Source organism: Phyllobates terribilis, unplaced genomic scaffold (genome assembly GCF_046119375.1).
Source record: "Phyllobates terribilis strain yellow unplaced genomic scaffold, ASM4611937v1 Scaffold_11__3_contigs__length_659146591, whole genome shotgun sequence".
Classification (NCBI taxonomy): domain Eukaryota; kingdom Metazoa; phylum Chordata; class Amphibia; order Anura; family Dendrobatidae; genus Phyllobates; species Phyllobates terribilis.
The window spans coordinates 480,516,477-480,530,140 of NW_027362771.1; positions in this window are offsets into that span (position 1 = coordinate 480,516,477).

Sequence of the window (13,664 nt, forward strand, 5' to 3'; positions counted from 1 at the left end):
CAGGACCTGATGAAGTAGAGTTGAGGAAACAATAGCAGGTGTGACATGGTTGTAGACATCAAGGAAGCTGATTGGGTTAACACATTGGAAATAGGAAGGACTTTTTTCTTCTAAAATACAATTGCTAACTAACACACAGGAATTTTTGCCTTACTCTTGAATAACATTATAGGGTTAAGGTTGTGCTTTATTTCTTTTTGTTTTCGTTAAATCATGCTATAGTTATGGGCCACCAGTCACCAACACTTTTAGTTAATCTCATTAACACATTATTGGACTACTGCATTATTACTTTGTTTGGCAGTTGAGCCATGATGTCAAATCCAACAGGTAAACAATATTTATCCTTCATGATCTAAAGGTAGTCTTATCACATAACCCGTCCGAAGGCAAAATAATTTTCATTCTAAACCCCTATCCATTTAGTGCCATAATCTAAACAATTTTCTAATTTACTTGCATTAAAAATTGCCTATCCTTCCCTAAATACACTAACTGCTATTCTATTTTTTTCCCTACTTCCTCTTTGATGACGCTTTGTTTGAGAACCCCAGTGCATGCTGGGATACTCAAAAAAAAAACGTCATCAGGGGCAGAGGTACCCTTCCTGAAATGTGTCATTAGTGATGTTGGTTTCAGGGACTGGGCTAGTCCCTGCACGATGTGCAATGTATGCGATGTGCGCTGTGCAATGTGCATAATGACAGCTCGCTCTCTGTTGCCAGCTCACATTAGCAGTAACAAACCGACAGCAGAGCGGTGTCAAAACACCCGGCATGCAGAGACCAGCGCCGCCCCCGCAAGTGACATCATTGGTCTCTGCACACAGGTATTCTGACAATCTGTCTGTTGCCACCTTGTTACTGCTGATGTGAGCCAGCAATAGAGAGTGCACTGCCATTGTGCATATCGCACACTGCACATCACGCAAAGGGACTAGCTCAGCCCCTTAGTTGAAACGTCACTGATGATGCTTCATTTCAGGAAGGGAGTCTCTGCCCCTTGATGATGCTTCTTTTCAGACCACCCCTTTAGTAAGCTAGGCTGCAATAGAAGGCACACCCAATTGTAAAAAGAAAAGACAGTAGTATGCAATACGTTGGGATCACCATATAATATAATTTTTATTACAAGAAAATACACTTTAAGACATACATGTTAAAAACATTTAAAAAGCCAAAAGGACTACATACATACCAAAATAAGGTTGCCGGTATAAGGCAATCACCGAACCTCATCTGCCTATTGATGTATACCACAGATAACCCAGAATATAAATGTCCAAAACACGGTACTCAATAGTTCCCACACATCATGTGATAAAACATCGCTCTTATACTTAATAAGATATTACTTCTAAATCAGCCACACAACCAATAAAAAGAGATATTTGATATACATGAAAACCATGATGACTAGTTGAATACCAAAAAGATCTATGAATAGGTGAATATACAGTGGTGAAAATAAGTATTTGATACACTGCCGATTTTGCAAGTTTTCTCACCTACAAAGAATGGAGAGGTCTGTAATTTTTATCGTAGGTACACTTCAACTATAAGAGACAGAATCTAAAAATAAAATCCAGAAAATCACATTGTAAGATTTTTAAATAATTAAATTGCATTCTAGTGCATGAAATAAGTATTTGATCACTTACCAACCAGCAAGAATTCTGGTTCTCACAGACCTGTTAAATTTTCTTTAACTCCTGTGTCCCCCTTTTTTCCACCACTCACCTCCCCCTCTTTTTGTCTCCCCGATTTTATTGAATTGTTTTGTTCTTACATATTTAAAAAAAACGTAATTAAAAGTCATGTGTTTTAATATTTCATATTATGGTGGATGCAGGAATTTTTCCTCTCTACGTTGCTCTCTGCCCAGAAGCCAGTCTGGAGTCCGTGCACAGCAGTTTTTGATGGAGGTATTTCTTCAACACTTAGTGGGCTGAACTTCCCCTCCCCCTTTTCTCCTATTTCTTCTTTTGAACCTGTATAAAAGACAACTGCCAACACACTCAATCAATCACATTCCAACCTCTCCACCATGGCCAAGACCAAAAAGCTGTCTAGGGACACCAGGGACAAAATTGTAGACCTGCACAAGGCTGGGATGGGCTACAGGACAATAGGCAAGCAGCTTGGTGAGAAGGCAATAACTATTCGCACAATTATTAGAAAATGGAAGAAACACAAGATGACTGTCAGTCTTCCTCAGTCTGGAGCTCCATGGAAGATCTTGCCTCTTTTGGTAAGGATTATGCTGAGAAAGGTAAGGAACCAGCCCAGAACTACATGGGAGGACCTGGTTAATGACCTGAAGAGAGCTGGCACCACAGTCTCAAACATTACCATTAGTAACACACTACGCCGTCATGGATTAAAATTATGCAGAGCACGCAAGGTCACTTGCTCACGCCAGCACATGTCCAGGCCCGTTTGAATGACCATCTAGATGATCCAGAGAAGGCATGGGAGAAGGTCATGTGGTCAGATGAGACCAAAATTGAACTTTTTGGCATCAATGTGTTTGGAGGATGAAGAAGGATGAGTACATCCCCAAAAACACTGGCCAACCATGAAGCATGACCTGAACCCAATAGAAAATCTTTAGAGGGAGCTGAAACTCAATGTTGCCAGCAACAGCCCTGAAACCTGAAAGATCTGGAGAAGATCTGTATGGAGGAGTGGGCCAAAATACCTGCTGCAGTGTGTGCAAACCTGGTCAAGAACGCAAGACCTTTGTAATTGCAAACAAAGGTTTCGGTACCAAATATTAAGTTCTGTTTTGCTATTGTATCAAATACTTATTTCATGCAATACCATGCAATAAAATGCAAATGAATTATATAAAAATCATAAAATGTGATTTTTTTTTTAAGATTCTGTCTCTCACAGTTGAAGTGTATCTATGATAAAAATTACAGATCTCTTCATTGTTAGTAGGTGGGAAAACTTGCAAAATCGGCAGTGTATCAAATACTTATTTTCCCCACTGTATATATTGAATACTGTATTTTTCGGACTATAAGACGCACTTTTTTCCTCCAAAATTTTGGAGAAAAGTGGGGAGTGCGTCTTATAGTCCGAATACTCTCTCCCTGTATATACTGTGGCTCTGCGTGGTAGGAGTTCTGGGGGAGCAGCTGCGGGGAATCAGCGAGGGACAGGAGGCAGCAGCTGACTGCTGCAGCCTGCGCTGTGCCCGCTACTAAATAAAATGAATATTCATTTTCCTTAATAGCCAGCACACTGTACCGCAGCGCGGCTCCTACTGTGCTCTGCGGTCTATGTGCCTGCTATTAAATCTCATGAATATTCACTACAACCCACTCCCATGGGTTGTAGTGAATATCCATAGTCTTTAATAGCAGGCACACTGACCGCAAAGCGGCAGCAGGAGCCGCGCTGCGGCACAGTGTGCGCGCTCTCACACTCTCACACTGTGCATACCAAGATGGGGGCTAAAGGGGTGCCAAGTGATGCGCCCCCGGGGCAATGGGGTACTCGGCAGCCGGGCCTATGGATGCTGGTGGGTATATGTCACAGTGGCTGGCCCGGTCCGTGGCCCAGGGCGCTCAACCAAAAAGGGGATTGTAACTTGGATAGAGATAAAAATAAAATAAATAGTTTGTGACGCCACCTGTGGTACCTGGTAAGGTTTACCAGCGCTGCTGCAGGCCTCCGGGGGGGTGATGGGATAGCAGCTGAGGTGTTTCTGCTCCCCACAGGTGGAGCGGGCCCCCGGGGCAGTGTGGAGTTTGATGGTGGGTGGTGATGCTGGGACTTGTAGTGCAGAGGGAGAGATGGCGCAGCTGAAATAATTTAACGGAGGCGATGCAGTGCAGTCATCCGAGTTTTTACTCACAGTTCTTATGTAAGTTCCACAGGTACACTGTACGGGTGTCAGCCTCCCACGTCGCGCTGCGTTCACCAGACCGGGGGTTCAGCTCTTCCTCAGATGTTTCAGGCGTGCTTGACCGAACCCTGCTTTCCTTATGTTCCTTGCTAGACCGACTTCTCACGCTGGGTCTTCTCCCTCCTGCCCTGCGCTTCCCCACACTCAGCCCCGCTCGGGTGCTCTGAAGTCCCTCTGGGCAACCTGGAGTTCCTGGACCTACTTGACCCTCACGGTGACTAGGATGAGGCTGTGGCAACTGCACTATAAAAGTCAGAAGCCTCCGGTTTTTCCAGCCAAGAACTGGAGTAACACGGCTGGTCCAGGGGCCGGTCCCCTTCTTGCGGCCTGATCCCTCTGACACCTGGCAGATTCGGGGCGTGTGGGTGCTGTCCTGCACTCACCGTACCCCCTGGGATCCCTTCAGTAGAACAGAGCCTTTCTCATCTGCTCCCCTCCTGGGCCTCTATCACTAGGCCCCACTTGTGGAGCAGAGCTCCTAACGAGACTCTGCTCCCCTCCTTACTGCTCACTCACTTCTTCACTGACTGACCATTCAGTTCTGCCACCCTAAGATGGCTTCCCTTTATATACTTCCTATGATGGTGCTCCCCTACTCTACTTCCTCCATCCACACCCACTACTGGTTCCCCCTACCTTTGGTTCCGCCCACTCCATCCAGGGACAGGGCTCAGCAGGAAACACAGTGCATCTTGCCCTTCCAGCCGGCCTGGAGCAGTGTAGTGTTGAATGCGGGTCTTGGGGTTCCGGGCAGCACTCCCTCCTTACCTGAGAGAAGGAGACACCACACCTCTGGGTGGGGTGCAGTACCTCTGTGGCGACTCAACCCTCAGGGGCACCACACCAAGCATACCAGGATGGGGGCTTAAGGGGTGCCAAGCATACCAGGATGGGGGCTCAAGGGGTGCCATGCATACCAGGATGGCTGATCAAGGGGTGCTATGCATACCAGGATGGGGGCTCAAGGGGTGCTAAGCATACCAGGATGGGGGCTCAAGGGGTGCCATGAATACCAGGATGGGGGATAAAGGGGTGCCATGCATACCAGGATGGGTGATCAATGGGTGCCATGCATACCAGGATGGGGGCTCAAGAGGTGCCACGTATACCAGGAAGGAGGGGCCATACATACCAGGATGGAGGATATTAACAGAATTGGGGGACATTACCCTAATACCAGTGTCAGCAGCAGACTCCCTTCCCTATAACAGGGCATCATGACCACATTTTTTGCTTAAATATTTTTTTTCCTATTTTCCTCCTCTAAAACCTAGGTGCGTCTTATGGTCCGGTGCGTCTTATGGTCCGGTGCGTCTTATAGTCTGAAAAATACGGTAGTTCCCAAATACCGTTATAGTATTTTATAATATAGGAGAATCACAACCCCTATATTTGATGTAATATTATAGTACCAACCATACAAACAAATAAAGGAAGCATTGAACATACATAGAGACCATAATCACCAGTACAATACCTTGATTTCAATAAAAAGTTGAAAACAAAGGGATCTGTGAATAAAGCAAAAATATATGACATGGGAGAGCCCCACGCATATTGCCACCAGCTCAGTGGCTTCCTCAGGGGTAGAATAAGTGTTTGTCCAAAAGAGTTTCAAATATATAGATCAAAAATAATTAATAATACAAAATAAGTATTACCAGGTGTGGAAGGCACAGGGCATCGCTTGTCTATGGAGCGGGTTGGCGTCCAGAAGCCTTTTCAGCGCATGCGTAAGATAGGATAATGCAAAGCCACTAATACAAATCTCTACAGCTCAGGCGTGAGGGCGTCATACAAGAAGAAACCCTGAATCACAAGCAAGCGCCATTACATCATTTAGAGCGCTTGTGTGCAGGCGCCTTTATATAAGAGTTGCCTTAATGAAGCACAGAACCCTAGCTACTGATACTAGCCACCACTGTGCAGGTGTGAATGCATCATGCAAGAGGCCCTTAATCACAGACAGGTGCATTACATCACTTGGAGCGCTTGTGCGCAGGTGCTGATATGTAATAATCACAAAGGTGAAGGCGTTATGCGCAGGTGAATGTATTCGTGCATCACATAATTTACATATAGATATCAATGTATGGAGATCACTGCATTTAAAAGGGTGCAATTCTTTTCTGCGCATGCATTAGACATAAATACAATATAGTAGTGTATATACAATATATGCCTGAATAAATGTGCTTGTTCAAAATATTCCAGCGTTGCCTATAAACTGTAAACTATAAGTAACCAACACAACTAAAGGTAAGTATATGTTGGAAAAAAAAAATATATATATAAAAATATCAAGTAAAATTGTTTACCAGACAAATATATTGTCACTGGTTTACTGCGGCAAAGAGGAGCCAGAAGACCGCAGCGTCTGATTCCTCCCACTCCTGTACTCACTAGAAGCCTTTCACCTTCATATTAAATGGTGCAGGTTTCTTTTAGCAGTGCAGAGGTTAATCTGCTCAGTGGTGAGCTCCTGGAATCTTACCCGCATTAAGGCTCTCAGTTGTCCGGTGTTATCCACTCCCCGCTCCTATATATTCTGGCTTTTGGCTTGGAGTCATTGCTAGAGCTAGCTTATGTTGTTTGTGAAGGCATTTGGAGGATTTAAGCTAAGACTGTTGTGTGGTTTAGTTTGTGTGTAATCTTCTACTATTTTGGTTTGTTCCCCATCCTCCACTTCCCGGTGTTAACCTATGTTGCTTGTGTGCATTTATTTGTATGATTGGTATTTTCCTTTAGCCCTGTTTGTATTACCTTGTTAGTCTGGTTGGTGTACTGCCATATACTACTACTCCACTCTTCCCTGGGTGGGGGAAGGGAACAGACTGAGGGCAGATTTAGGAGCTCAGACAAAGTACGTAGCCTCAGCGTCTTCACCTTCAGAAGTAATCCGGGGAACAGGGCCAGCTAGTGCGCCCCTAGTGTTGGAGATAGGGAAGGAGCCCCTGGCCCCGGGATACGTGACAACAGAGTTGTGAAAAATGCTATTCAAATCAACCAAATCTAGCTTATGTGCTAGGAGTGTGGTGGAGAGTTGTTGTTTGAGAAGGCGTTTGGAGGATTTAAGCTAAGACTGTTGCGTGGTATAGTTTGTGCGTAATCCTCTTCTCTATTTTGGTTTGGTCCCTATCCTCCAGTTCCTGGTGTTAACCTCTGTTGTTTGTGTGCATTTATTTGTATCATTGGTATTATCCTTTAGCCTTGTTTGTATTACCTTGTTAGTCTGGTTGGTGTACTGCCATATACTAGTACTCCCCTTTTCTTTGGGTAGGGGAATGGAACAGGTTGAGGGCAGATTGAGGAGCTCAGACAACGTACGTGGCCCCAGCGTCTTCACCTTCAGAAGTAATCTGGGGAACAGGGCCAGCTAGGGTGCCCCTAGCGTTAAGGACAGGAAAGGAGCCCCTGGCCCCGGTATACCTCACGACTGAGTCGTGACATACTGTACATATAAATAAAGGAATAGGCACTTTAATCCAGGTTAATTAGCTGACAAATATACCCAGACCATATTGCATAACAATCTTCCAATATAGACCAATTATCATAATTATGCTCAAGGTAAGTATCCACTGGAGTGAAAAAAAAATATATGTATGAAGTCACCGTTAAATGAATATCTACGGGCTATATAGAGAAGAGTAGTAAAAAGAACCTATGATGTATATAGAACATACAAATATAGACCAAAAAATAGATCTTATTAAATAACAACCTGCATTATAAATCAATAGGCAGATGAGAGTAACAATCCTATCTTATGACTTCCAATCATAAAAACTGTAACACTCATAAATAATTATTGCCAAAAAGTCACATGTACCATGGGTGTATATTATACATCAAAATGTGCAGAAAAAATGTGTCCATGATAGTGAGTCCAGTCCTAAAAAGTCCAAACTTATTTTGCAAATAAGATGGCATCGAGTAGAATTCCCCATAATAATGCGGATGACATGCGACGCCCTGTGCCTTCCACACCTAGTAATACTTATTTTGTGTTATTAATTATTTCTGATGTATATATTAGGGACTCTTTTGGACAAACACTTATTCAACCCCTGAAGAAGCCATTGAGCTGGTGGCGATGCGCCTGGGGCTCTCACTCATCTCATTTTTTTTGCTTATCCACATTATGATCTCTATGTATGTTCAATGCTTACTTTATTTGTTTGTATGGTTGGTATTATAATATTACATCAAAAATAGGGGTGATGATTCTACTTTATTACAACATACTATAATGGTATTTGGAAATTATTTAACATATACAGTATATATTTACCTACTCATAAATTATTTTGGTATTCAACTAGTGATCATGGTTTTCATGTATATCACATATCTCTTTTTAGCGGTTGTATGGCTGATTTAGCAATAATATCATATTAAGCATAAAAGGGATATTTTATCACATGATATGATAATGGGGTTTGGACATTTATATTGTGGGTTATCTGTGGTATACATCAATAGGCAGATGAGGTTCGGTGATTGCCACGCCTATTTTGTCATGTATGTAGCCCTTTTATCTTTTTAAATGTTTTAACATATATGTCTTTAAGTGTCTTTTCTTATTGTAATAAAGATTATATTATATGGTGATCCATACTACTTTCTCTTCCTTTTACTATGTGTTTGGTTGATCCCAATATATTCAGTAGTGCCCTCAGTACTTCTCCTTTACCAGACCCAACCAATAGACAAGAATGTTGCTGTTTATGGGGAGAAAAAAACAGACCCTTTTCTCCAATCTCATACACTTGCTTTATTCCTCATTCCCTCTGGACCTTTCTCTTATAGGTTGCCAGATGTCAACCTAACTGAAGAAATTTTCTATTAATATCTATATAATATTTATGTAGTTTTTGCAAAGCCTCTCCAATCCCAGGGACATCATAAAGTGTGTGTATAAAACTCTTATATTTTAAAGATATTATGTATATTTACCCGCTTGTATTGTGACTAATCTCTAACTAACCATTAGTTCACTATGTCAGTAACTTTTCTTCTGCCTATGCTAACTATTCTGCTGTTAATTGAGTGAATTCTTGGATTTATTTCTTGCCTCGTTTGGAAGCCAAGAACTTCAGAGCTGTAGTATCATGAAAGTTTTATCAATAAGAATAGGCTAATCCAGCCGAACGTGGACAAATGAGCCCTTAAATAGTGAATGGTTTCCTCTTGTGGTCTCATTTAATGCTCACTGCCTGTATACCGTGTTTTCAAACTGCATGAAATAAATCGGCATGAAAGAGGCAGCACGTGTAGAAGGGTTGGGAGGGGGGGATCTGAAAGCATCTTGTGTGTGAAGTGTTCCTAATTGCATTTATTAAAATTGCCTTTTTTTCATCTTAATTAAGTTGCTTTCAATTATTTTGCAACCCTCCCCTGCCTGTGGGAACTGCTGGAGCCAGCGTGAATCCACACACGAATGTTAAGGAAGGCAATTTAGACTTTATTTTTTGCTAAGGTAAGAAAAAATTCCACTCCCCATAAAAAAGTATCAGTTATTCCTCCCACAGATTTCTCTTTCCTCCGCTTGAAGTTCTGCGATAAAAAAAAAAAAAACTTCCGAAAAAGTGTTTCTACAGTTGCCCAAACAGGTGTAACAAACAGCAGGTCTGTATTTGACATACACACAGATCTGACAGATAAACTTGTTTGCTAGAATTTTCAACAGATTAACATGATAGAGTTTTAGTTTATGTAAATCTATAATATTAAGAGATTCTTTTTGGTTATAAACTCTTTAGAAAATCGTTCCACCAAGAAATAGTGAAATTACCTCTATGGTTTCTTTAAAGGTGAATAATGTGCTAAGGTTTGATATTGACTATGGAGATGCGGGGAAGTTTCCAATTTTCTGTGTGTTACTGGAGATATCAAGGCTTCCCAAAAGATCTATGTGTGGCGCCCCTGAGGGTTCGGTCGCCACAGGGGTACTGCATCTCTTTAATGAGGTGTGGTATCTTTCCTTCGAGGTAAAGATGGTGCAGCTGTCAGGACCCCACCTCTCATTCATCACTACATCTCTCCCACCTGAAGGGGGCTTATATGCACCAGGGTGCTGCCCCAGCCGGGATAAGAGGAGATGGGGGGAAACAAAAGATAGGGGGAACCATGTAGTGGGTGAGGGTGGAGGACACACTTTTAGGTTACACTTAATAATTCATATTTAATAAACGGCCATCTTGGGCTTATGGTCTTTGATTGTGATCTTCATCACTGAACATGGCTTTCTGTGTGAACCTGCAGTGGATGGGGATACGGTCCTCGTACTCTGGCCTTGAGTCAAGGAGCGGGCAAGAGTTAACGGCTGTCTCTACCCTGTCAAGGTTCCTACCTAAGAAGGCCTGGAGGGGAGCAGAGGAGACAAGCTCCACAGGCAAAAGGATCCCAGGGGGATGCATACGGAGCGGTAAACGCCACCTGTCCTCACTATTCTGGCCTAGTCAGAGGGATTCCTGCTGCAAAAGGGGTACCGGCCCCCGATACCTGACTTTGTTACTTCACGTCCTAGTCAGGAAAGCCCGGAAGGCTCAGTGGATCCCGAACGGAGCGGAGTCGCCACCCGTACCCTTGTTCTGTGCATAGACCAGAGGGAGACCCGGCCTTATCACACGTACTACACACGGACAGGAGAGGACCTAGTGGGAAAGTCTAGGAACACTCTGATGCGGGGTCCTGACCAAAGCACCTGAACTACCCGGAGGTTGTCGGACCCCCGGTCCTGGTGGCCGCAGAGCGCCGTGAGGAGCAGGGAGAAGCCTTGCAGCTGCATGCTCTACAGTGAGTAAAACCTGGAAGACTACCCCTATGGCCTCCGGTCCTTTATTCCCGCGCTGCACCACACTACACCAGAATTCACTACTACTCCATCCGCGTCTCTGCCCTGAGGCCCTGCTCTGCCTGTGGGGAGTAGCACCATCCAAAGCTGCCACTACATCCCGCTTCAGAGGACTGCCGCAGCGCTGGTGGCCATCACCAGACACCACAGGTGGCGTAGTCTTTCACACCACTCGAATCACTGTCACCGTCCCTCCTAGCCCTTAACTAACTTTTTTTTTGTATATGACAACCCTGGGCACGGACCGGGCCTAGGCCGCGACTACATCCACCTTGCACAGTGGCCCGGCTTCCAAGTACCCCAACTCTCAGGGTGGGCTAGCGAGGGGGGAAGGAGAGGCGTCTCCTAGTCTAACCAACTCGGACATATTGTTATCTTCCATCTCTCTCCTCCACCCGGGCGTCACATATGTATATTAGAAGAACAGGAGAATTAAAAAATGCCTTCCCCATTTCTCTTCTTCCAATGTTCTAGAAAAGGTGCAAAATCTAAGATATACAGGGGTCAATTAATCAAACCAATTTTGCCAGAATTGCATTAAAAGTCATAACAATTTTGCAAGACTGAGTTGCGCAAAAATGTTGCAAGTTTTGATGTTTTCGCTCTAGTTTCTCACAGCTCAGCCAAAATGGGTGCAGCTGGGGCGAGATGAGCATTATTGGGGTGTGGCGCCACAGCTCATCTTATTAATGATGAGGTGTGATATTCCTTATGCCGAAAATCTTACTCCAGTCTCTGACTGGAGTAAGATTTGTTCGAAGGCACACGACACTTGGCAGACAATCATGATTCAATAAGAGGTGTACGCATGCCTCCTCGTCAAGACCTACTTGAAAAACAACGGTTCTGATGAATTGGAACTACAGTGTAAGTCAGAAAGTTTCTTAAATAAAAGGATGAACTCTTTTAAAGAGTAAACCTGGCTGGTCTTCTTCATGGCTTGATTGACGCCTCACAGGTAGAGTACATCATCACAAACCACCTCCATCGGTATCTATTATGATGTGCAGATAAAGGAAAGGTTAGTAAGCATATATGCACTGCATGATGGTAAGTGTGGCTTGTGATGACTTACTAGGCCTAGAGAATGCCAAAAGAGCCAGGAGGAGAACTTCTCCACCTCTATAGCTTTTTACAGGTCAGTAGAAAATGGGCCCTGATTCATATAAGTGTTTTTGCCAGATTTCTGTTGTAAAAACACTTTGATGAATCATGTAAGTGGCTTAACCCCTTTACCCCCGAGGGTGGTTTGCACGTTAATGACCGGGCCAATTTTTACAATTCTGACCACCGTCACTTTATGAGGTAATTACTCTGGAACGCTTCAACGGATCCCACTGATTCTGAGATTGTTTTTTCGTGACATATTGTACTTCATGATAGTGGTAAAATTTCTTCGATATCACTTGCGTTTATTTGTGAAAAAAATGGAAAATTGGTGAAAATTTTGAAAATTTCACAATTTTCAAACTTTTAATTTTCATGCCCTTAAATCAGAGATATGTCACACAAAATAGTTAATAAATAACATTTCCCACATGTCTACTTTACATCAGCACAATTTTTGGAAACATTTTTTTTTTTTGTTAGGGCGCTATAAGGGTTAAAAGTTGACCAGCGATTTCTCATTTTTCCAACATAATTTACAAAACCATTTTTCTTCGGGACCAAATCACATTTGAAGTCACTTTGAGGGGTCTTTATGACAGAAAATACCCAAAAGTGACACCATTCTAAAAACTACACCCCTCAAGGTGCTCAAAACCACATTCAAGAACTTTATTAACCCTTCACGTGCTTCACAGCAATTAATTGAACCTGAAAGGAAAAAATGAACATTTAACTTTTTTTTCACAAAAATTTTACTTTAGACCCCAAATTTTTTATTTTCACGAGGGTACCAGGAGAAATTGGACCCCAAAAGTTGTTGTGCAATTTCTTCTGAGTATGCTGATACCTTATATGTGGCGGAAAGCCATTGTTTGGGCGCACGGCAGGGCTCAGAAGGGAAGGAGCGCCATTTGACGTCTTCAATGCAAAACTCGCTGGAGTTGACAGCGGACCCCATGTTGCGTTTGGAGAGCCCCTAATGTGCCTAAACAGTGGAAACCCCCCACAAGTGACCCCATTTTGGAAACTAGACCCCTTAAGGAACTTATTTAGATGTGTGGTGAGCACTTTGAACCTCCAAGTGTTTTGAAAAACTTTATGACGTAGAGGCGTGAAAAGAAAATCATTTTTTTTCCACAAAAACGATCTTTTAGCCGCAATTTTGTTAATTTCACGAGGGTACCAGGAGAAATTGAATGCCAAAAGTTGTTGTGAAATTTCTTCTGAGTACGCTGTTACCCCATATGTGGGGGAAAGCCACTGTTTGGGTGCACGTCAGGGCTTGGAAGGGAAGGAGTGACGCTTTGGAATGCAGACTTTCATGGATTGGTCTGCGGGCGTCATGTCACGTTCTCAGAGCCCCTGTTGTGTCTAAACAGTGGAAACCCCCCACAAGTGACCCCATTTTGGAAACTAGATCCCTCATTGAATTTATCTAGATGTGTGGTGAGCCCATTGAACCCCCAGGTGCTTCACAGAAAATTATAACGATGACTTGTGAAAATAAAAAAAAACACATTTTTTCCACAAAAATGTAAAAAAAAAAATATTTTCACAAGGGTAACAGGAGAAAGTGGACCTCAAAATCTGTTGTCCAATTCCTCCTGCGTATTCTGATACCCCATGTGTTGGAGAAAACTACTGTTTGGGTGCATGTCAGGGCTCGGAAGGGAAGGAGCGACGCTTTGGAATGCAGACTTTCATGGAATGGTCTGCAGGCGTCATGTCACGTTCTCAGAGCCCCTGATGTGCCTAAACAGTGGAAATGCCCAATAAG